This window comes from Neophocaena asiaeorientalis, unplaced genomic scaffold (assembly GCF_003031525.2).
Source record: "Neophocaena asiaeorientalis asiaeorientalis breed wild unplaced genomic scaffold, Neophocaena_asiaeorientalis_V1.1 scaffold118, whole genome shotgun sequence".
Lineage (NCBI taxonomy): Eukaryota > Metazoa > Chordata > Mammalia > Artiodactyla > Phocoenidae > Neophocaena > Neophocaena asiaeorientalis.
Window position 1 is genome coordinate 8623715 of NW_020175528.1, and position 22877 is coordinate 8646591.

Sequence of the window (22877 nt, forward strand, 5' to 3'; positions counted from 1 at the left end):
AAATGTCCTCTGGGATAATATTTTGCTTCCCCCATCCCCGGGAGCGACCATTTGCTGCTGTTCCGGAGGATTTTACCAGCCCCTCAGGAAAGCCGCTGTGCCTCTCTGGTGCTACCAGCTTGCTCTCAGTTTCTCATCCCTGCCTGGCGCAGTTGCAGCTTCTTGGTTTCTCACCCCACCTCACCCACAGGCCTCTCAATTGCCTTCTCACAGGACTCCTGCGGCCCCAAGCATGGTTTCCATCCCAGACTGCTGCTACCCAGGTCCTCCCTCCCAGCTGCCTCACAATGAATCCTCTGAAGCTCACCGAGTAAACATCAATTCAGGGTGAAACAGCTCCCACCCGAGCGCTTCCTCTGCCCCAGAAATACGCACTTTATGACTCCCATGCCTGGGTGGCACCGAGCTTTTGCTTTGCTCTAGCAGCCCTGTCGAGCCTAATGGCATAACTCACTCCTGTTTGTTTAATTGGTTAAATCAGATTAAAATGTGTCTGGGGGGTGGGGTATAATGTGCTCACTTGTGTGTATTTTAATTTACACACACACACACCCTCCCAATGCTGAGACCCAGAGGCACGGTTTAAAAATTGAAAATTTTCAAAGCGGGCTTCCCTGGTGGCGCCGTGGTTAAGAATCTGCCTGCCAATGCAGGGGTCACGGGTCAAGCCCTAGTCCAGGAAGATCCCACATGCCTCAGAGCAACTAAGCCCACGAGACAACTGCTGAGCCTGTGCTCTAGAGCCCGCGAGCCACAACTACTGATCCCGTGAGCCACAACTACTGAAGACCGTGCGCCTAGAGCCTGTGCTCCGCGACAAGAGAAGCCACTGCAGTGAGAAACCCGCGCACCACAATGAAGAGTAGCCCCCGCTCGCAGCAACTAGCAAAAGCCCGCACACAGCAACAAAGACACAATGCAGCCAAAAATAAATAAATTTATAAAATAAAAAAAAGTTTTCAAAGCCATGCTGATGACAGTCAACAACAGTTAATTGACTTCACAGCCAGCAAATACTTAAAATAGGTTTAATTACCAAGAACTACTAATCTTTCCGGCCCAAGGAGGTAATGCTCCCTTCTTCAAGTTTCCCAAACCTGGCTGCACCAGAATCACCAGGAAACCTTCATGGAAAGATAAAGCCCAGGGCCCCATCTCAAATCTCCTGGACTAAAATGTCTAGGCAGGGACTGGAATGACTATTTCCACAAGCTCTCAGCCGGCTCCACATATTTTCCGTCCAATGTTTGGAAGCCCTGCTTTGAATCACAGCTCAAACCTCACCTTGTTTCAGAAACGTCTAACAAAGCAACTTCTGCCAGTGTTTCCTAAAGTCATGTATATCATCTTGATTTTTGCCATATCCATGTACCACCTGTACTGCAATCTACCTAAGGTATGTATATCAATTGGCTTGCATTTTTGCATAGATTTCATTTTTTAAAAACTTATATCACTGCTATGAAATCATAGCTTTGATGGATGTTAGTATATTTTTCCTAATACACAATACAAAAAATGTGTACCATTAAAAGCTGTCTGAAAATGTTTTTCCCTGTAGGAATAAGCTAAGTTTGTGTACCAATGGGTACACCTACAATGCTTGAGAAAACACTGATGGAGAGAAATAATCTCTGTTCTACCTTTCCTTCTGAAGGTGGCCCTAAGGGAAATTGTGAAGAGAAGAATTTCATATTGAGGAGCTCAATTCTTGGGATTTAACTAGGAATCTGTGAGTAGGACTTTTCAGATTGGATACGAGTGAAAAACAGTGGCCACTACCTCTGGAAACCTTGTATAGTGGTCTGGTCTCAGGCAAATGGCTCAATCCTACAAAAATTGCAGACACCGTCCTTCACCCATCCCTTGGATCTTATAATCAATAATCAATTGAATCACTAGGGGTGGGTCTGGGGTATCCAGCAGTTCTAATATGAAACCAGGGATAAAAACCATCATGCCGTTTCTCTTTCAAGAACATTTCTCCCCAGTTAGAAACCCCCATTACCTTCTACCTCCTCCATGGGACCCCTTTGTATTCACTGATACAGGTAGAAGGTGAAAAAAAACATTCTGCTTATTAAAACATTCTTACAAGTACAGGTCAGAGTCAAAAAGCTCATGCCTTGACCCCAGGATTCCAGGGAATGCCAACCTCCAGGGTTGTCATAAACTCATTCTACACCAACACACCTCTACATCCCCTACAGAAGGCCCTGGTTTCTGCTTTCATTTTTTCCCCTCCTTCTTATTCTCTGTTTTTCCCTTTTATTGGTTAAAAATAAACGACGGGCTTCCCTGGTGGCGCAGTGGTTGAGAGTCCACCTGCCGATGCAGGGGACACGGGTTCGTGCCCTGGTCTGGGAAGATCCCACATGCCGCGGAGCGGCTGGGCCCGCGAGCCATGGCCGCTGAGCCTGCGCGTCCGGAGCCTGTGCTCCGCAACGGGAGAGGCCACAACAGTGAGAGGCCCGCGTACCGCAAAAAATAAAATTAAAATTAAAAAAAAATGACGTACTTTTTCCTTATTTTGAAAGCAAATGTTCAATGTAAGAAAAATTAGAGGCAGACCGCTTGGAGTCGGAGCTGCTGTCCTGTGACTTTCCCTGTTGTCTGCCCTGCTCGGCCCCGTGAGGCCACTGGACCTCAGCAAGTGGCCGGGACCCTTGAGCCTCCAGGAGGTGGACAACCAGCCGCAGCACCCGCTGCAAGTCCAGTACGGCGGGGCGGAGGTTGACGAGCTGGGCAAAGTGCTGACACCCACCCAGGTTAAGAACTGGCCCACAAACATCGCATAGGATTGCCTTGATCCAGATAAATTCTACACGTTGGTCTTGACCTACCCAGATGCTCCCAGCCGAAAGGGCACCATTTCCTAGTGGTCAAGGTGAAAGGCAAGAACATGAGCAGTGGCTCGGTCCTCTCTGATTATGTGGGCGCTGGGTACCCCAAGGGCACGGGCCTTCACCACCACGTCTGGCTGGCTTGGAGCAGGACAGGCCGCTGAAGTGTGACGAACTCATTCTCAGCAACCGATCTGGAGCCCATCATGGCGATTTCACGGTGGCGTCTTTCTGTAAAAGGTACAAGCTCTGGGCCCCGGTGGCCGGCACATGTTACCAGGCTGAATGAGATGGCTTTGTGCCTAAACTCCCCGAGCAGCTGTCTGGGAAGCAGAGGAAACTTAGAAGATGGAAACCATCCCAGAGTTTCCCAAGCAGTGTTGTCAGTTTAGCGATGCATGTAGATTTCTCCCCTTCCTCGTTCCCAAGGTCTGAGCGGTCAGATTTAGGTTTGGGGTGACTTTTCCTTCTGCCTGTCCTCTATAATTCTAGAGGGTTTATGTTTTGATCAAATTTGAACTCCATTTGGGGGGATAATTTGGGTCTATGATAGGGTCATCAAAATGTTAATATAAGAATAGTAACTCAGACTTTAAAGAAGAAAAAAATTCTGGTAAAAAGACCAGGTCTACGGTATTAGAGCAGAGCATCAGAGAATCTTTAAAGGAGGTTGGAAAAAAAAAAAAAGATGGATTACCTCTGCCTTTGTGAGCCCGAGCCCAGAATTGTGTGTGGTGGCACCTTCTGGCTTGTGTTTTCATGGCTCTGTCTCTCACCAAGACAACCAGAGGCTGGCATGTCCACTAACCCCCAACGTGGTACACCTCAAGCTGGTTACCGGGTGTCAGTGTCCCACTCTGACTCCCTCAAAGAGAAATAATGGAAAAAGCAATAGGGAGAGAGTCACTTTGCTGTTCAAGCCTGGCCATCTAGATGAGCTGCAGGGCTGGGTAAGAGGTTATCAGAAATCGGAAAGTCTGTGCCTGTTAAACTGATTGCACTTCTTTGGTGTGAGAAAAGCCCGTCCGGAGTTGCTGAATGCTGTGTTAATTCTGCTATTTGCTTATAATCGAATAAAAATAAAAACAATGTGTAGATGGGAAAAGAAAAGAAAAATTAGGAAGTAAAAATAAGTAATATATGTAAACATTTTAAATTATCCATAATACAACCATGGCAGGACATCCACTTTTAATATTTCAGGATATATATATATATATTCCTAACCCTTTGTAGAATGTGTGCCAGCATACTGTTCACAGCTTGATGTGTACTGAACTCCTGAAGCCACTGCTGTAAAAGAATGAGTGGTGAGGGAATTCCCTAGTGGTACAGTGGTTAGGACTCTGTGCTCTCACTGCTGAGGGCCAGGGTTCAGTCCCTCGTCAGGGAACTAAGGTTCCCCATGCTGTGTGGCCAAAACAAAAAAAGAATCAGTAGTAATTTTTCCTTCTTCATTCCCAAAGCCCACTCTATGTTTGGAGCCTGAGCTTCCCAAGCTCAATAGATTATTGCATTTTAGTTGCAGAGCTAGAAAGAGAAGCTAGGAGGTGCTAGAAGGCTACCACCTCACCCATCCAGAATGAGGCTGGTGCTGAGACTGGAGGCCTGAACCAGGATAGAAGGTTCACTAGGGAGGAGGCCAGTGGCAGTGGGTTCCACTAATGGGGAGGACCCACGCCCCAGTCCCAGAGAGCCCTTGAGTAGTGACCTGGCTTCTGGGAAAGAGGGACTGAACCCAAAATCTTTGGCCTTATCCTGCAACCTAAGATCCTTGTACCCAGCTTGGCATAGAGGAAATGCAGCTGCCCTCTTAGAAAAGTTAATGAGCACCTCGGTGGCTCCCACATTGACCTGAACAGTTGGAGCCCCGCTGTTTGCTACACACCATGTAAAGCTCAACTAAGATGAGATTTCCAGCCAGTTCTGGTGGGTGGGAGGGGGCCAATTTTATCTCATTTAGAATTATAAAAGCCCATTGACTGAAAGCACCAGAAAATAGAACCTCTCAGTAAGAGGGAGCTTGGAGAAGTTTCTTCCCTTATCTGTGGGGATACAATCCAAGACACCCAGTGGATGCCTGAAACTACAGATAGTAACAAACCCTATACATACTATGTTTTTTCTTATACTTACATACCTTACATACTTACATACCTATGATAAAGTTTAATTTATAACTTAGGCACAGAGAATATCTGAATTGCCAGCATCAATAACTACTCTTGAACTTTGGAGCCATTATTAAGTAAAATAAGGGTTACTTGAACATAAACACTGCTACTGAGTGACTACTGGGTGGGACACGTTGAACAAAGGGATGGTCCACACCCCCTCTAGGACAGAGCTGGGTAGCAAGATATTTCATCATGTTACTCAGAACGGTGTGCAATTTTAAATTTTACAAATTGTTTATTTCTGGAATTACCCATTTAACATTTTTGGACCGAGATTGACCTCAGTTAACTGAAACCACAGAAAGCAAAACCATGAATAAGGGGGTCGACTGTACATTCAAGGAGAAATCAAGGAAGTAGAGATCAAATCTGGATTGGATTCTGTCAAGAGGAAGGGGCAATTTGGTGATGAATATCTTATAAAAATTAATTCTTGCAAGGGGAAAAACTAAAGTGGGTGAGAGTCATCATTAGTTTAAAAAAAAAGAAAGTAGCAGTCTCTCGTGTTGGAAGGTATTTAGTCATTTCTGTTGTTGTAGAGTGGCTTTGTCTTTATCTTCCATACATGATTATAGTGGCCTTGTCTGAGCATTGTTTATATTCTGTGAATATCATTAATGTTCACTCGGGAACTTCAAGTGAAGTTCCAATGGTCCAGCTGCATTGGTGCCACTTTTTACTTTCATAAAGGAATGTATCATCTCAGACCAAATTAATATTTGTCATATATGTACACATACATATATGTTTTTACAAACATAGGATTATACTATACATACTGTTTGATAATTTACATTACCTAATGATATATCAACCACAGTTTTCCATGACAGTATTCATCTACATCACTTTAAGTGGATGAATGGGGTTCCATTATGCAGATAAGCCATACATATTTAACTAATTCCCTATTGCTCCGCATTTAGAATGTTTTCCTTTATGCATGCGTGTGCATGTTTGTGTGTGTGTGTGTGTGTGTGTGTGTACAAATGTATTAGTTTTCTAGGTCTGCCATAACAAAAAAACAACAGAAATGTATTTTCTCACAGTTCTGAAGGCCAGAAGTCCAAAACCAAGGTGTCCACAGGGTTGGTTTCATTTTGAGGCCTTTATCCTTGGCTTATAGATGGCCGTCTTCCTCTTTGTGTGTATATCTCTGTCCTAATCTCCTCTCCTTATAAGGCCTAGTCATATTGGATTAGGGCCTATCCATATGACCTCATTTTATTTTAATTTTCTCTTTAAAGTCTCTATCTCCAAATATATTTTGAGTTACTGGGAATTAAGACTTCAACAGATGCATTTGGTGGGGGTGGAGGGGTCGGGTGGGGATGAAACACAGTTCTATCCATAACAGTATGTGTGTGTGTGTGTGTGTGTGTGTTTATAATCAGTGCTGAAATGAACATCCCTGTATCTAAGATTTTGTATACATTCATAGTTATTTCCTTAGGATAAGTTTCCAGGGATGGGACTGCTAAAGTGAGATCACAGTTCTAAGGCCCTTGACAGTATTATCAAATTTCCCTTTAAAAGTTGTTGCAATGTACACTCTCACAAAGCAGTATAGGAGAGTGTTTTCAGCCCCATTTCTTTCAGTGAACTTTGTAATTTTGCAATTATCTGAATCAGGCTTCCTAATTTCAGACTATACTACAAAGCTACAGTAATCAAGACAATATGGTACTGGCACAAAAACAGAAATATAGATCAATGGAACAGGATAAAAAGCCCAGAAATAAACCCAGGCACCTATGGTCAATTAATCTATGACAAAGGAGGCAAGGATATACAATGGAGAAAAGACAGTCTCTTCAATAAGTGGTGCTGGAAAAACTGGACAGCTACCTGTAAAAAATGAAACTAGACCATTCTTTAACACCATACACAAAAATAAACTCAAAATGGATTAAAGACCTAAATGTAAGACTGGATACTGTAGAACTCTTAGAGGAAAATATAGGCAGAACACTCTGACAAAAATTGCAGCAATATCTTTTTTGATCTGTCTCCCAGAGCAATCGAAATAAAAATGAAAATAAACAAATGGAACGTAATTAAACTCAAAAGCTTTTCCACAGCAAAGGAGACCACAAACAAAATGAAAAGACAACCCACGGAATGGGAGAAAATATTCACAAATGATGCAACCAACAAGGGATTAGTCTCCAAAATTTACAGACAGTTCATGTGGCTCAAAAACCAAACAGGTGGGGGCTTCTCTGGTGGTGCAGTGGTTAGGAATCCACCTGCTGGTGCAAGGGACACCGGTTCGAGCCCTGATCCGGGAAGATCCCACATGCCATGGAGCAACTAACCCATGCACCACAAATACTGAGCCTGCACTCTAGAGCCCGTGAGCCACAACTACTGAGCCCGCATGTCAGAACTACTGAAGCCCGCACACCTAGAGCCCGTGCTCTGCCGGGCTGCAGAGCCGCTGCAATGAGAAGCCCGCCCACCACAATGAAGAGTAGCCCCCACTTGCCACAACTAGAGAAAGCCCACGTGCAGCAGCGAAGACACAAAGTAGCCAAAAATAAATAAAAAAATAAAAAACAAATCAGATGGCCAAGAGGCACATGAAAAGATGCTCAACATCGCTAATTATTAGAGAAATGCAAATCAAAAGTACAATGAGGTATCACCTCACACCAGTCAGAATGGCCGTCATCAAAAAATCTACAAATGATAAATGCTGGAGAGGGTGTGGAGAAAAGGAAACCCTCCTACACTGTTAGTGGGAATGATACAGCCACTATGAAGAACAGTATGGCGTTTCTTTAAAAAAACTAAAAATAGAGCTACCATATGATCCTGCAATCCCACTCCTGGGCATATATCCAAAAAAAAATACAGTTTGAAAGTACACATGCACCCCAATGTTCATTGCAGCACTGTTTACAATAGAAGCCACCTAAATGTCTATCAACAGATGAATGGATAAAGAAGGTATGCTACATATATACAATGGAATATTACTCAGCCACAAATAAAATGAAATGATTCCGTTTGCAGCAACATGGATGAACCTAGAGATTATCATACAAAGTGAAGTAAGTCAGACAGAGAAAAACAAATATCATGTGATATCACTCATATGTAGAATCTAAGTTAAAAAATGATACAAGTGAACTTATTTGCAACATAGAAACAGACTCACAGACTTAGAGAATGAATTTATGGTTACCAGGTGGGAAAGGTGTGGGGAGGGATAGATTGGGAGTTTGGGATTGACATATACACACTTCTATATTTAAAATAGATAACCAACAATAACCTACTGTTAAAAAAAATTAATTAAAAAAATGTTGCTACATCCTGTACCAGCTACTGTGCCCAGCTGAGAAGGCAAAGGTAAAAGTCGGCCTCTCTCTCAAGGAACTTAAAGAAATCTGAGCTATGTGGGCAACTGACTACCCAAGTTCGGGGACATGAACTAATACAAAAGGAGGAAAATATAATGAATATGATAATGTGCTTTTTTAGATTTTTAGTAATATCATTCTGTGAAATAATTGTATTAGTACATTAAATTACATTGATTACCTTTAAAAAAAAATTTGTTACAATGTACACTCTCACAAAGCAGTATAGGAGAGTGATTTTAGCCCCTTTTCATCCAGTGTGCTTTGTGATTTTGCAATTATCTGTTTTTATTAGTTTCACATTTCTCAGATTTATCTACCTCCACGTGAATTCAGATGGTCCAAACATGTTAGTGAGACAAACACTCCTACAAAACACTACAGAGTTTTTTAATCACTAGTTAAGTAAACAAATCAAAGGGAATGTCCTACTGATAATAAATCAGGACCATCATTTCCATACACAAAAGATGGCATATTAAAGTTAATTTTTTTACTGACATAAATTGTTCCTTGATTTTTATCTCAAGCATTTAAAAATCTATTTTGTACTCTATGACATCTTAATAAACATTTGTTGATTTCCTTTTAAACACCATCTCATTCGATGAGAAATCTTTTGGTTGCAATTGACAGAAAACTCTAATGGCTTAAGCAAAAAAATAATAATAATTAAAAAAGCAATGTATTGGCTCATGTAACTGAAAACCCTGGAAGACAGTACAGTCACAAGTGAGGTTTCATTCTGCAACTAAATACTGCCACCAGGACCCAACTCTGACTGGCTGCCTTTGGACTGGCTCTATGCCTGAGCTTTCTATGGTGGCTTCTGGCAGCTTCAGGCTTTGTCATAATTGTCACAAGATAAATGCAGGAAAATCAGAAGGAAGTCATCATGGATATTTGGCAGTAAAGCAACAAATAGCACCATTCCGACTCATAGAATTCCAGAGCTTGTAGGAAATTAAAAATCATCTAGTCTAATTATTCTCAAAAGGTTTTATATTTGCAGGGGGAGGTCATGTTTTGTTTTGCTGGACCAAACAAGATCTTTTGTTTTCTTCAAACAGCATCTTAGGATGACGTCGAATATTTAAAATAGAATAAAACTGAGCTGTTCAGGTTGAAACAGAAAGGGACCCCCTACTTCCAACCACTTTGCCTCCCATCTCCCCTTCCTTATCTTCCCTGAGGCACTTCTAAGAAGCAAACTACTGATAACTGTAAAGACAGGAAAAAGGAGCACATCCACAGCTGAGTCTAGGACACGCAGTTCATGAGTGACAGGGCCAGGGGAACGAACACAGGTGCCCGCCCCTGTCTCCTCCATCTTACAGCTCCCCTCACCTCTATTTACTTCTCACTGCAATTTTGAGTATTGTGTTTAAATTCTATCCTTGATTTAGTACCTCTGCTTCTACCAAACGATGGTAAACAGAATTAAAAGACTAACTGTCCACCATCAGTGTGTACACGCAGCCTTGTGTCTCCAGCTCTGGTGGATCACCGAGACCAGCTCAGGACAGAGCAGGTTCAAAGCTACGTGGAGCCTCTGAGTTCCTCTAAGTCCAATTGAGGTTTTTATTTCAAATCAGCTTGACGGTGCCTAAATCAGTGTTTATCAGGTATAATCAGTCTAAGGACTTGTAGGAACTTCTCCAAAATCCACTTAGGAAATTTTGTGTTTAGAAGATATTTTTGGACAAGGCACAGTATGAGTGATAAAGTGAACCAAGGCTGGAGTCCTAGAGATAGCTGTCCTGTGAGAGAGAAAGGTGATCAGTTCCACCTGAAGGGACAGAAATGGTTTTTTTAGTGCACAGTTGAGAGTTAAAAATCAATATTGAAAAAAAATTTTTTTTAAATGACCAAATTTATGCAAATGCCAAATGAATCCTAAGTAGTCAAAAATAAAATAAATAATTTAAATAAAGTAATAAACAACATCATCTATCTCTGGTAAGAAGAAGTGTACCCCCAAAATACCACCAACATCTTTTATCTGAATTTATAGCCAGGAGAGCTCAGCAGTATGTTCTCTTTCTCCACACCAACTGGCAATCTCTTTCTCCCAGTTTTATCTAAAGCTTTTCTTATGTAGAAGGCTCAGAGCATAGGGGGAAAAAACACTCTGGAAAATACATTAATAAATTTTCCAAATATTGATAGAACAAGATAAAAGGTTAAGGGTCACTGGGTTACAGTCAGAGCCACGTAGGTTACAAGACCATGGGTTAGAGCCAATGGGTAAATGTCACAGGAGTCTGGGGAGGGTGGAGACAAGCCTCTCCCTTGTGAAGGACGACATTTGGAAGGACTCATTAAATATAACTCTCCCTTTATGTGGAGGAAAATCATTTCTATCAAAACTACAATTTCTAGCAAAACCCACACATAACCTTTTTCATTGTACAGTGGTATTCTGCAATTAAAAGCAATCATTAGCTAGAGACATAGAGTCTCTCCAAATGTTCAAGTTATAAAAGAAAAACATGTCCTTCGGACATAGAAGAAAGAATTATAACACTGAAATATGTATTAATGTGTCCCTTTCAGATCTAAAATCACTTTGCGGGATTAGTAACATAGAAATATGTCAAATCCGTCATGACTTGTTCATAGAACTTGAGTTCTAGTGCACAGGAGAGACATGACTGTCAGGAGGAATAATCTGGGTCAGGGAGGCATTCATTTTTTTCACCTTTGGGTTTGAATAACCAAAAAAATTCATCCCCCGACTGCCCACATCATTGTTCACACCTCAGTATTTGTCTCCCAGTGTTGTAATTTTCCGTTTCCTCATTCCCTCTTTCCCACCACCCTCCACGCTCAGAAAAGACAAAGACTGTATCTTTTTCATTTAAGATTCTGAGAGGCCTACGAGAATGTTTGGCCATCAAGCATTTAAAAAACTGAGTAGACAATAAATATCACAGAAACGGAGGCAGAAAAGTGAGCAAATGAACTGTATCAACACTCCTTCCAAGCTTTGAATTGCTGCCATCTTTACCTTGTTTCTGGATTAGTAAAAGTTTAAGTGTAAATCCCAAAGAAAGGCGGCGTCAGTAGATTCAGAGACCATGGCCAAGTAAGGATTAGGACTGCTCCAGAAGGTTCTAGAAACATTGGGTGAAATTAATTTATCCCAACAACAATACTTTTTGCTTTTCTCCTTTGCCAATTTATTTAATGAAGACGATAACAAAGCCTTCGTACTGTCAGGGAAATAGCAGCCAGAGACAAATAGGGCGTACCAGCAGAGGGCGCTCTTACCACAGATGTCTACAGTTGACGCCGCCTTTTTTGAACGCTTGCCCACAGCGAGCGCAACAGAGAAAGCCCAACATTCTTTCCTAAGGAGCTCATCAGAATTCTCCCAGCCAAGCAAGAAGGAAAAGGAAAAATACCAAGGGTAAAAAATCAGTAGAGAAGAATGCCAAAGGTGATGACCCTGCTCCTGGATCATCGCACTCTGGAGACAGAGCTTTATATGGCTCTCGAGGGATAATCTGCCTCCTCGTCACTGAAGCTTAAACCACAAAAGAAAAAATGCCTTTTCTCTATTGTATGCTCTTGCCTCCTTTGTCCTTGATTAGGTGCCCATAGGTGTGTGGGCTTATCTTGGGGCTTTCTATCCTGTTCTATTGATCTATATTTCTGTTTTTGTGCCAGTACCATACTGTCTTGATGACTGTAGCTTCGTAGTATAGTCTGAAGTGAGGGAGCCTGATTCCTCCAGCTACGTTTTTCTTTCTCAAGATTGCTTTGGGTATTCTGGGTCTTTTGTGTTTCTATGAGGACACGGAGGGAAGGGGGAAGCTGAGGCCAGGTGAGAGTAGCATCAACATATATACATATTGGCCGAATGTAAAATAGATAGCTAGTGGGAAGCAGCCGCATAGCACAGGGAGGTCAGCTCGGTGCTTTGTGACCACCTAGAGGGGTGGGATGGGGGGGTTGGGAGGGAGGCTCAAGAGGGAGGGAATATGGAGACATATGTATGCATATGGCTGATTCACTTTGTTGTGCAACAGAAACTAACACAGTATTGTAAAGCAATTTATACTCCAATAAAGATCTATTTAAAAAAATTTTTTTAATGCCAAAGAGGGGCTTCCCTGGTGGCGCAGTGGTTGAGAGTCCGCCCGCTGATGCAGGGGACGCGGGTTTGTGCCCCGGTGCGGGAGGATCCCACATGCCGCAGAGCGGCTGGGCCCATGAGCCATGGCCGCTGAGCCTGCGCGTCCGGAGCCTGTGCTCCGCAACGGGAGAGGCCGCGGCAGTGAAAGGCCCGCGTACCGCAAAAAAAAGAAAAAAAAAAACAAAAAACATACCATTCATCCTCCATCCCCGGGTGCTCCTAATTTACCCCAGAATTAAACCAAATCCTATGGTATGGCATTCTGGCTCATGATCTCGCTCCTCCTTTTCTGGCCTTATCTCCTATCACACACTCCCCACCTGCAACGCACCCTGCACTCTAGCCAAACCTTGTAACACACCAGCCACTTTCACGCCTGCATGCCTTTGCTCCTGCCTTCTATTCCATCGCCATTTGTTGAAACCTTCCAAATCTCTTAAAACCCTTCTGATATGCTCTCCCCATAGTGAAGACTTCTTCTCTTTTCCTCTCTTCTCCCTTCCATCCCAACCATTGACAGTTCTGTCCTCTGATATCAGTTTGTATACCTCTTGTATTACATCCTGGGTTACAAATTATGTCTCCATTTAACTTTCCTTACCAGTAGACAAAGTATAGGAAGTGGACATTCACTTTTAACTCCCAAGGACATAAAGCAGGAGCGTCAAGCTCAAAGGCCCACAGAAGCTAGACACAAAGTGAGGTACAGGGGTGTATTAGTCTGGTGGGGATACCATAACAAAATACCACAGGCTTGGGGGCTTAAACAACAGATTCAGTTTCTCGCAGTTCTGGAGACTAGAAGTCCAAGATCAAGGTGCCAACAAGGTTGGTTGCTGGTGAAGCCTCTCTTCCTGCCTTATAGATGCTGCCTCCTTCCTGTGTCCTCACGTGGCCTTTCCTCTGTGCCCACATGGAGAGGGGAAGAGAGCTGGCTGGTGTCACTTCCTCTTCTTATAAGGACACCAGTACCGTCAGATTAGGGCCCTACCCTTAGGACCTCACTTAACCTTAATTGCCTTCTTAAAGGTCCTATCTCCAAATATAGTCACATTGTGGGTTAGGGCTTCAACATATGAATTTGGGGGGACATAATTCAATCCATCACAATGGGCAAGGTGGGACTTAGGAGAACTGGAAGACAGTTCCCCTCCACATGGGGGAAGCTGCCACTCAGCTTCAGCACATGGTCTCAGGCCTGACATGCTGGCCTAATATTCCCAACCTTCAGAATGTAAAAGAAGGGGAGTTCCCTGGTGGCCTAGTGGTTAGGATTCTGGGCTTTCACTGCCATGGCTCGGGTTCAGTCCCTAGTCGGGGAACTGAGATCCCACAAGCCACGTGGCCAAAAAAATTTTTTTTTAAGTGTGAAAGAAGCTAGAAATCTGGATAATTCTTAGGTGAACTCTCTTAATTTTAAAATGTCAGTAGCTAATTAAAACTTTTTTTTTTTTTTTTTTTTGCAGTACACGGGCCTCTCACTGTTGTGGCCTCTCCCGTTGCGGAGCACAGGCTCCGGACGTGCAGGCTCAGCGGCCATGGCTCACGGGCCCAGCCGCTCCACGGCATGTGGGATCTTCCCAGACCGGGGCACGAACCCGTGTACCCTGCATCGGCAGGCGGACTCTCAACCACTGCACCACCAGGGAAGCCCGCTAATTAAAACATTTTTAACTGTGAGAAAAACAAACCCTGCCCACTGGCAGCATTCAGCCGGGGGACAAAAACTTGGCAGTTTTCTGAATGCTCATAAAAATAGTGGGCCCATGGGGGCTTCCCTGGTGTCGCAGTGGTTGAGGGTCCGCCTGCCGATGCAGGGGACACGGGTTCGTGCCCCAGTCCGGGAAGAAGCGGCGGGAGAGGCCACAATAGTGAGAGCCCCGCGTACCGCAAAAAAAATAATAATAATAATTTTAAAAATAAAATTAAAAAAAATAGTGGGCCCACGATAAAGCCTTGTTAACTGCTTTGTGAGGAAATGGTTCACTGATGTATGTGCCATTGTTTGGGAAACTCTGAAATGTAAATGAAATAGTGGGGAAAATGTCTGACGTCTAACTGTTATACAAAGACTGCCTACTCTTCTTTCCCACTGACGTTTGTTCGTCCACTAGCAAGTTGCCACTGTCACTGCCTGTCTGTCCACTCCCATCTCCCCTGCTCAGCCACACAACCTGGAGACCCACCCTCAGTGCTGAGTCTAGTTCTGACCCCTGCAATTCATGTGGGGGGAGAGAGAAACTGCAGTCAGTTCAGAAGAGAGCCACAGGAGTGATTAGAGCTCTGAAAAATACAGACCAGGAGAGGTTAAAGGAACCAAGGTAATTCTGTTTAGAGGCAAGAGGGTTACAGGGTTAGCTAGCAACAGTTTTCAAGTATGTAAAAAGCTCGTACCTAGGACAGTATGAGCTGTTCTCCCTACTGAGAACAGAACAAACAGAAAAGAGACTCCAAATGCAGCACGGGGATTTGGATGTGTCTTTCCTTACCATAGGTATTTGTAAGTACTTTTGTATTTGAACAGACCTTTACAGTGGAAATGTTCTTTTTTTCCATTCATTACGTCCCTTCTGGCTGTAGCACTCTGTGATTCTAAGAAAATCCCGTTAGAAAAGGTTGTTAATAATGAAAGAATGAGCCATAAGATAAAAGAAAAACTTTCATCTCTATAAGAAGCTGGTGATGTGATGGTGCTTAATGAAGAATGTCATATTTCTGTATTTACCCACGAGATTCACTTCAGTCAGGAAGCAACTGAAACCCAAATGACTTTGATAACATGTTCAAGGTCACAGAGGGCAATAAACAGCCACACTTCCCCCATCACATACTTCCCAACTTACATATCAAGAAAGTTGCGTTTTCTCCAGTCAATGAGGAAGGGTGAAGAGATAAGTGAACAGATACACATAAGCGACCAAACAAACAAGCTGTTCTTTAAGAAGTACAGTCATGGTCCTTTGGGACAGAGATGAGCTGCCTTCACAGGACAGCTGGACATTTCCCAGGGCCTCTGGAATGACGTGCATTTTGTTAATTTTCTAAGTGAAAGGAAGAGCAAAGGTGAGCTTTTGTCTCTGGGAACTCTGGCAGGGCTAGAGCCACAGTTAAGGGGCCTCCAAGGAAGTCCTCAGCAGAATGGCAACATTGATAAAGTCTTAGCTGTTTCCTCTGTGCTTCTCTCCCCTCTGTGCTCCAGAGCCCTCCTGACCCCGGACATCTCCGCCAATATCGACTCCTCTCTGCCAGGCACCCCCAGAGAGAAGGCTACTCAGACCCAGAGGCCAGCCTAAGTTATCCTGTTTCCTCACAGCCTCACTCTGTCTAGAAATTCCAACCAAAGTGATATGGTCTTACTCCTCTCTTTAAGAATGCCCACTGTCACGTAACTCACAGGAATGAATTTGGAGGGTTTCCACCCAGCAGGTGGGTTTCAGGTAAACACATGCCCTTGCACCCCCTCTTCACGCAGGTAAAACGTGCATGGTTAGATTGTGGCATTTGCTCAGACTTGAGTTCCCCTCTCTCCTATTTCCACCACTTCCCAAGATTTTCTTCTTTACTTAATTATATATTTCTTCTTTTTCGACATTTAAAACTCCTCAGTATCGTATTTTGATATGATTAGTTATTCATAAATAAGAACAAGAATGATTGTCAACATTAAATGGAAAAGAAGTGTTTTGTGTCGCTCTGTTTCACGTGATAGGACTATATCTAAAGGGTCTGATAAGGGCAGGGTATCCCACTTAATTATAGGTCATAAATTGTTACTGGACATATGGAATCAGGAACTGATGTCAGGAACTGACAAGGCTGACACACAGAAGAAGAAAGTTCCTTGAGACCATGAATTTAGGAATAGCTAACGGGGCAGCTTATCTTACTGCTCTTACTTCTTCTTGTGCTGTAATGCTCTCAACTGGCTTGACGAGCATAAAAATTGGGGGATGAGGACACTGAAACCATGTTTTGTGAGTAAAGATCAAATTACTTATTTGGGGTTATGCCACATAAATTTGGAGCCAGACAAACCTAGGGTAAAATCCCAGATCTACCATTTGCTGGAAGAACGTGGCCTAGAAGTATCATCTTTAAAATACCAGCCTCCAAGGTTGCTTGTAAATTTTTATATGTAAGAAAAAATCAATATATATAAGATATATCATACACATAGCAGTTTTTAAAAATATTTATTTATTTAACATTTATTTATTTATTTGGCTGCGCCCGGTCTATAGTTGCAGCATGTGGGCTCTTAGTTGCGGCATGTGGGATCTAGTTCCCTGACCAGGGATCAAACTGGGGACCCCTGCATTGGGAGCACGGAGTCTTAACCACTGGACCACCAGGGAAGTCCCCACATAGTTTTTAGCACACATTAAACTTCTGATGAGTGGTAACTATTATTATCATTAACGTGATAATAATGACGACAACATTTTCCCTCCTTGTAGCCTTCTCAAACACACATGTCTAGATTCCAATCAAACAAACTTACTTTGAAAGCAGACAGCAACCACCTGGAATACTGTAGCAAAAGCAGCCCAGAAACTGGCTCCGAGACTGTACTTCCAGTGTCTTCCACTGAGGTACGAAAGCATGTCCGGTGTATGCTGGGTAACCTCCCTCTTTCCATCACCCTCCACCACCTGGTCTCCTGTCTTCTTCCACCTGCCAGAAAACCCACCCACATGTATCATCTTCTGCCCTGGTGCCCCAGAGTTACTCCTCCTCTGACCCTCTTCTCTTTAACCAAAGCTCTTTTTCCTTCAGGACGATGGTTTCCTTTTTTTGTGCTGGGACAAATGTATCATCAGTTTCCTCATAAGCCAACTGAGCAAGTGAATAAAAAACTCCCACTGCACCTAAGCACTCAGGAGGCCTCCGTAAATGTGAGTTCTGAACCCTCGTCTATAAAATGAGAGACGTGGATAAGATTACCTCTGAAATCCTGGGATCGCACAGACATTCATGGCCAAGTGTGAACCCAAGGTTTATTCGCATGCTGGCAGGAGAGTTTTTTTTAACACCCCCCCATCCCCACTTAATTAATCTCTAGTTGGTAGACTAAGTGATATTTAGATATACCCAGGGAGACTGGATCACAACCAGCCCATGCACAAAGGCCAGAACTGTATTCACCTCCTCACGACTGAATGATGGCTGGCCCCTGTCCCACACACGCATGCGGCTAGAAAATTAAGATTAGGCTAACCAGCTGTTAAGGATATTTATGGACAGTCAAAGGAAACAGAGGTCAGCTTCATCCTGGAGGGACTCTTTGATCAGAAGCTGTGACCTCAGGTTATCAGAGGCATGACAGGCTTTGTAAGCAGACTCTAAGAACAGCCCGGGCAGCTGAGGCTTCTGGTAACATCTGCCGGATTCAGGCTGGGGTGAACTGACCTGAAGATGGCACTTGCCATTCAGGCAAGTTTGGAATGTGATGGCTCGTTTGTCAAGCAGAGGGCCATGCATGGGACGGATGACCCCATAGAGCCCAGTAATGGAATTTTGCACCTAAGATACAAAACTGGCAATTATACTCTTTACAGATCACTTCAGGCAGCGATAAAGATAAAGCGCTTTAGAATGTATTCATTCCTTTCAGTACAATCAACGTGAGCTTTGACGCACGCATCCTCAGCGTGAGAACTTTCAGAGGCTTCCAAATCTGAGGCTACTTCTCAGGTCCTCAGTTCAACCAACATCCAGTCCTGAGAAGCCCTGATCAGTCATCCTGTGCCCCTGGGCCTAATGATACAGGGGTGGCTTTAATGTCTCTTCGGTTTAGATGTGCTTGCAAGCCTCAACAGGTTCCATTCCCATGGGCCTAACTTACTGAACTGAGTGAGTTATAGATGAGAGTCCATCGTAAACTTAGTGGGTCCTTAGACCCTTGGTTTTATTTTGACTCAAGAAATACATTAAAACATAGTTCATAGCAGTAAGCGTAAATTTTAGCATATGGAACCTAATTTCTTTCCCTACCCGGTAATTGTACTTGCTAAAGCACGATCAAGGGCTTGTTATACTTCACCACTGTGTAGTTAAGTGATTGGCTATGCCCATCCTTGGGATATGGGACATGAAGCAGTTTTTGGCTTGTACATTTATAATTAGCAATTAACATCCTTTTTGTTTAAGGATGTTCAATTAATTCTATAGCTTCAATAGCTTTGCTCTCCCCTGAAGGCCTGTCCCCACCGCACCGGACAGCCTTCCTCCTGATGAAGATGTCTGTGTGTCGGAAGTTGGGATGGCCTGACTCACTGCCAAAGAGGTGACAGGGAGTCTGGGAGCACCTTTGTTAAACGGCGTACAGTTTTGTTGTGTAGGCCAGTGCTGTGGGGGTATGTGTGTGAACACACGTACTTGTCTGAACTCTGCTTCTTCAGTTTTTCTCTGGGTCCAGTTCCCCAACCCTGTGCCTGAGTTCCTCCACCCTCTGCACTTGCCAGCCAAGTTGGGAGGCCGTTTGGATGGGTTGGGCCGTTTCTGTGGTGGAGATCTGGAACTTTGCACATGCCGGTACTGGGGATCTGTTCTGCTGCGGTGTGCACGATGAGGGTCCTCCTTTACCCACCCTGTAATCACTACTGGGCTCCCAAGCACTATTATCCATTCTTTGTCTGCCTGCGCCAGTACCACTGTCAGCACACTAGATGGTTCTTGGAAGCTTACCAGTGTGGGTTTGGCCCGTGTCAGCCGTGCTGTTTAGTCATACATATACGTGTCCCGATTCTAAAATATAAATAGTCTTAAAGATAAATTAAAATGTGTATACTTATATTTCAAAAAAAAAAAAGAAAGTGGTTCATAGCAAGAAGAGGCTGAACTACCTTTGAAAAGGAGAAATGTGTTTTCTTAAAGGGATTATTCTGGAGAGCCAAATGAATGTACACGGGCTACTTCATTAAACCAGAAGTCAGTCTGGCAGGTGATCCTACTCTGCAGAATTGGAGCAATTGAAACAGTGGGAGCAAGTGAGCTACAGGTGTGCCTTGTTTATGTTTTAGGTCTAGTTCGGATTATTAACAGGCTACAGCAAGTATATTCCAAAAAGTTTGTAGTAGGACATTGCCATAAATTGATGTGGAGTTCCTAGAAAGCATCAGATATTTATTTGATGGACAGCTTAAGAGAGAAAACATGGTTTCAAGGTTGTCCTCTCAGAAAATTAACAGCATCTAGGTCCACCCTCTATTCCAAAGCTCTTCTCTCCTGTCTCTCAGGGAGAAGGTGAGTCACATGGGGAAGCGGGTGGGGGGGTAGAAATGGACTCCTAAAGGAAGGTGGAAACCACTGAGATAGGCACCCAGAGAATGGGACTGTCCTAAGGGGGCTGTCCCGATGCTTTGAAAGAAGATGGATCTACAAAGGGCGCAGAGCTGCATCCCAAGCCCTGAAATCCTGCTAATCGCCACGTAAAGTATCATTTCTTCTAGGGTGATCCATATTTTAAACTAACTCATCAGGAACTAACACAGTGTTGTAGGACAATTATATTTCAAAAACAAACAAACTCACAGAAAAAGAGATCAGACTTGTGGTTGGAGGTGTGAGGGGGTGGGGGGAGAGGGAACTGGATGAAGGTGATCAAAAGGTACAAACTTCCAGTTTTAAGATAAATAAGTGCTATGGATGTAATGTACAACGTGATAAACATAATTAACACTGCTGTATGTTATGTATGAAATCTGTTGAGAGAAATCCTGAGTTCTCCTCACAAATATTTTTTTCTTTCTTTAACTTTGTACCTATATAAGACGATGGATGTTTACTGAGCTTAATGTGATAATCACTTCATGGTATAAGTCATATCGTTATGCTGCACACCTTAAATTTATACAGTGCTACATCAGTATACCTCAGTATATCTCAATAAAAGCAGAAGGAAAAAAGGAAAAAAACTAACTTATCTTCCTCCTCCTCTTCTCCCCAAATTAGCATACTGTTTCATTTACTTAATTAACATACGTTTATTAAGAACCTACTATGAGGGGCTTCCCTGGTGACGCAGTGGTTGAGAGTCTGCCTGCCGATGGAGGGGACGCAGGTTCGTGCCCCGGTCCAGGAAGATCCCACATGACGCGGAGCGGCTGGGCCCGTGAGCCATGGCCGCTGAGCCTGCGCGTCCGGAGCCTGTGCTCCGCAACGGGAGAGGCCGCAACACTGAGAGGCCAGTGTTTTTTTCTCAACACTGAGAAAAAAAAAAAAGATGGACGAGGGATAAGGCATGGCTCAGTTCTTTAGTCCCTTCCGGGTTGGAAACTGCAGGTAAACTATAGTTACCTCTTATTGCTTCCACCCTCTCCTTGATCCAGCTGTATCCAGTTATCTTTGCTAAAGAATGATTCTCTAAAACTACCCTGCTTCTCCCTCCTCTCGCACCTGAATTCAGTCTCTACTTACTTTATGCCTGGATTATTCAAGAGCCTGCTAACCGGCCCTCTAGCCTCTTGCAGCTTCTAATCACTCTAAGCTTCCAGATTAATCTTCCGAGAGCATTCCTTTTGTCAAGTCTTCCCCTCCCTTGCATAAAAATGGCTTAACATTACCTGAAGGATAAAGCAGAAGCTCCTTAGCCTACCTCTCCCCATCCCTGCCTCGATCTGGCTGAAACTCCATCTCTCTATAACTCCATTCCCAATGTGCTAACTCCAGTGACCTCCGCCATCATGCCGTGCTATGTGTCCTCACTCTCAACTCTTGAAACCCAGCCTAAGACCCACTTTAGCCTACCGTGAATGGTCCAGCCCAAAACAGACTGCCTCCTTTCTCAAACAGCTGGGGCACTGTGGTAAACCTCAGGACAAACTTCCTCACTGGTGTGAGGTCCAGGGACCTGGCAACATCCTGGAGACAGGTCTAAACTGATACACCAAAGGCCCTACCCCACCCATCCACAGGCAAGGATAAGTGGATGCCACTTTTTCAGGCACCTTCAGATTTGGAGATGACTTGGGTGATTCCTGCCACAGTTAGAGTCTCTCTCTGAACCAGTTGTCCACAGGTTGAAGCAAATAAGTTCAAGGGCATGGGCCCTCCCCTGAGAGCTTGGCCCTGGGAAACCCTTCACTTCCCTAGATAACACTGCGTCCCTCACACCCCAGCCAGATATCTTATAAGTAAAAGCATGTCCAAATTAGAACTATAGTAAGATCCACTTTTTCACCTATCAGATTGGCAAAATTTTTTAATGTGCTTAAAATATACTCACATATGTATATATATATCCATCCAATTTAGAGCTTAATGTACAGCAGTATATAAGGCCCATTGCTTCCTTCTTTGGTCCTGGCTCACTGACTGAATTCGTTGAGGGCAGGAACCATGTCTTCTACATCCTGTGCATCACTTGAGTGCCATATATGTATAAGCCATAATTTATATACTATGTGGACAATAAATATTAACAAAGAAAGATTTCTGGGATGTCATGCATTGAATCAGGTAAGAAAAATGAAAGACAATGATCATATTGTGTCTTTGAAGTCCTCCTTTTTCTGCAGGCAGAAGGGGCTGTTCAGGGCAAGGTCATCTTCTTACTAGATGGCATGGTCACAAAATCATATTTTGTTCACCCCCTATATTCAGTAACTAGCTAAGTAAGCAGATACCTCATATATTTATATTAAGTACTCAGTGTATGTAATTACAAACCCTCTAGAGTAACACTATCGATGTGGTCAAACCAAATATGAAAACTGTACCTGCCTACCTGGGCTTCTAGGAGTTCAGCTAATAGATCTGAAGAGCCTTATAAAAGTGTGAATGAGAAGCTGCATTTCTTCAGTCTTCAGCACCAATGTCAAAAGCTGGGCAACAGCAATATTTTGCCCACGCAGAAAGCTGGCCTGGGTGCCAATAAAAACATAGGCAAAGTTTTAAAAGGCTGCATTGTTATGGAGAAAATATAAAATCTCATTCCTAAATAGAAGGGCTTCCAACAAGAAGCTAAAGTAAAAATTCTTTTCACCTTTGGGTGCCTGTGGCCTTGCACAGAGTCGCCCAGTGGAACTGAACTGTCTGGACAGTGTTTTACATGCGTTCTTTGAAGTTAGCACCCGCCAGCTTCTTTGAAGTTCTGTCTTTCAAAATAATAATCATCACAATAAAGTTAAAAAATAAGATGCAGGAATTCTGTATTAAGTTCATATTTCACCTGGTTTCATCAGGACCAAGCATGGAAAGAAGGGTGGGTGAGGTTAGGTAGCAAATCACCAACTTCTGCTGCCTCCCCTGCCTCACTTTCCACCTACCTTTATCCCTGCAAAGCCAGGCTGCTCTGGTCACACCATTCATGGGAAGCTCAGGACAAGCCTTTCTCACAGTGAAAGTA

The 22877-nt window shown here is 43.5% G+C and overlaps 1 pseudogene; it reads left to right on the forward strand.

Moving 5' to 3' along the window:
• Positions 1–232: 232 nt before the first annotated feature.
• Positions 233–3303, forward strand: LOC112415858 (phosphatidylethanolamine-binding protein 1 pseudogene; annotated as a pseudogene).
• Positions 3304–22877: the final 19574 nt, after the last annotated feature.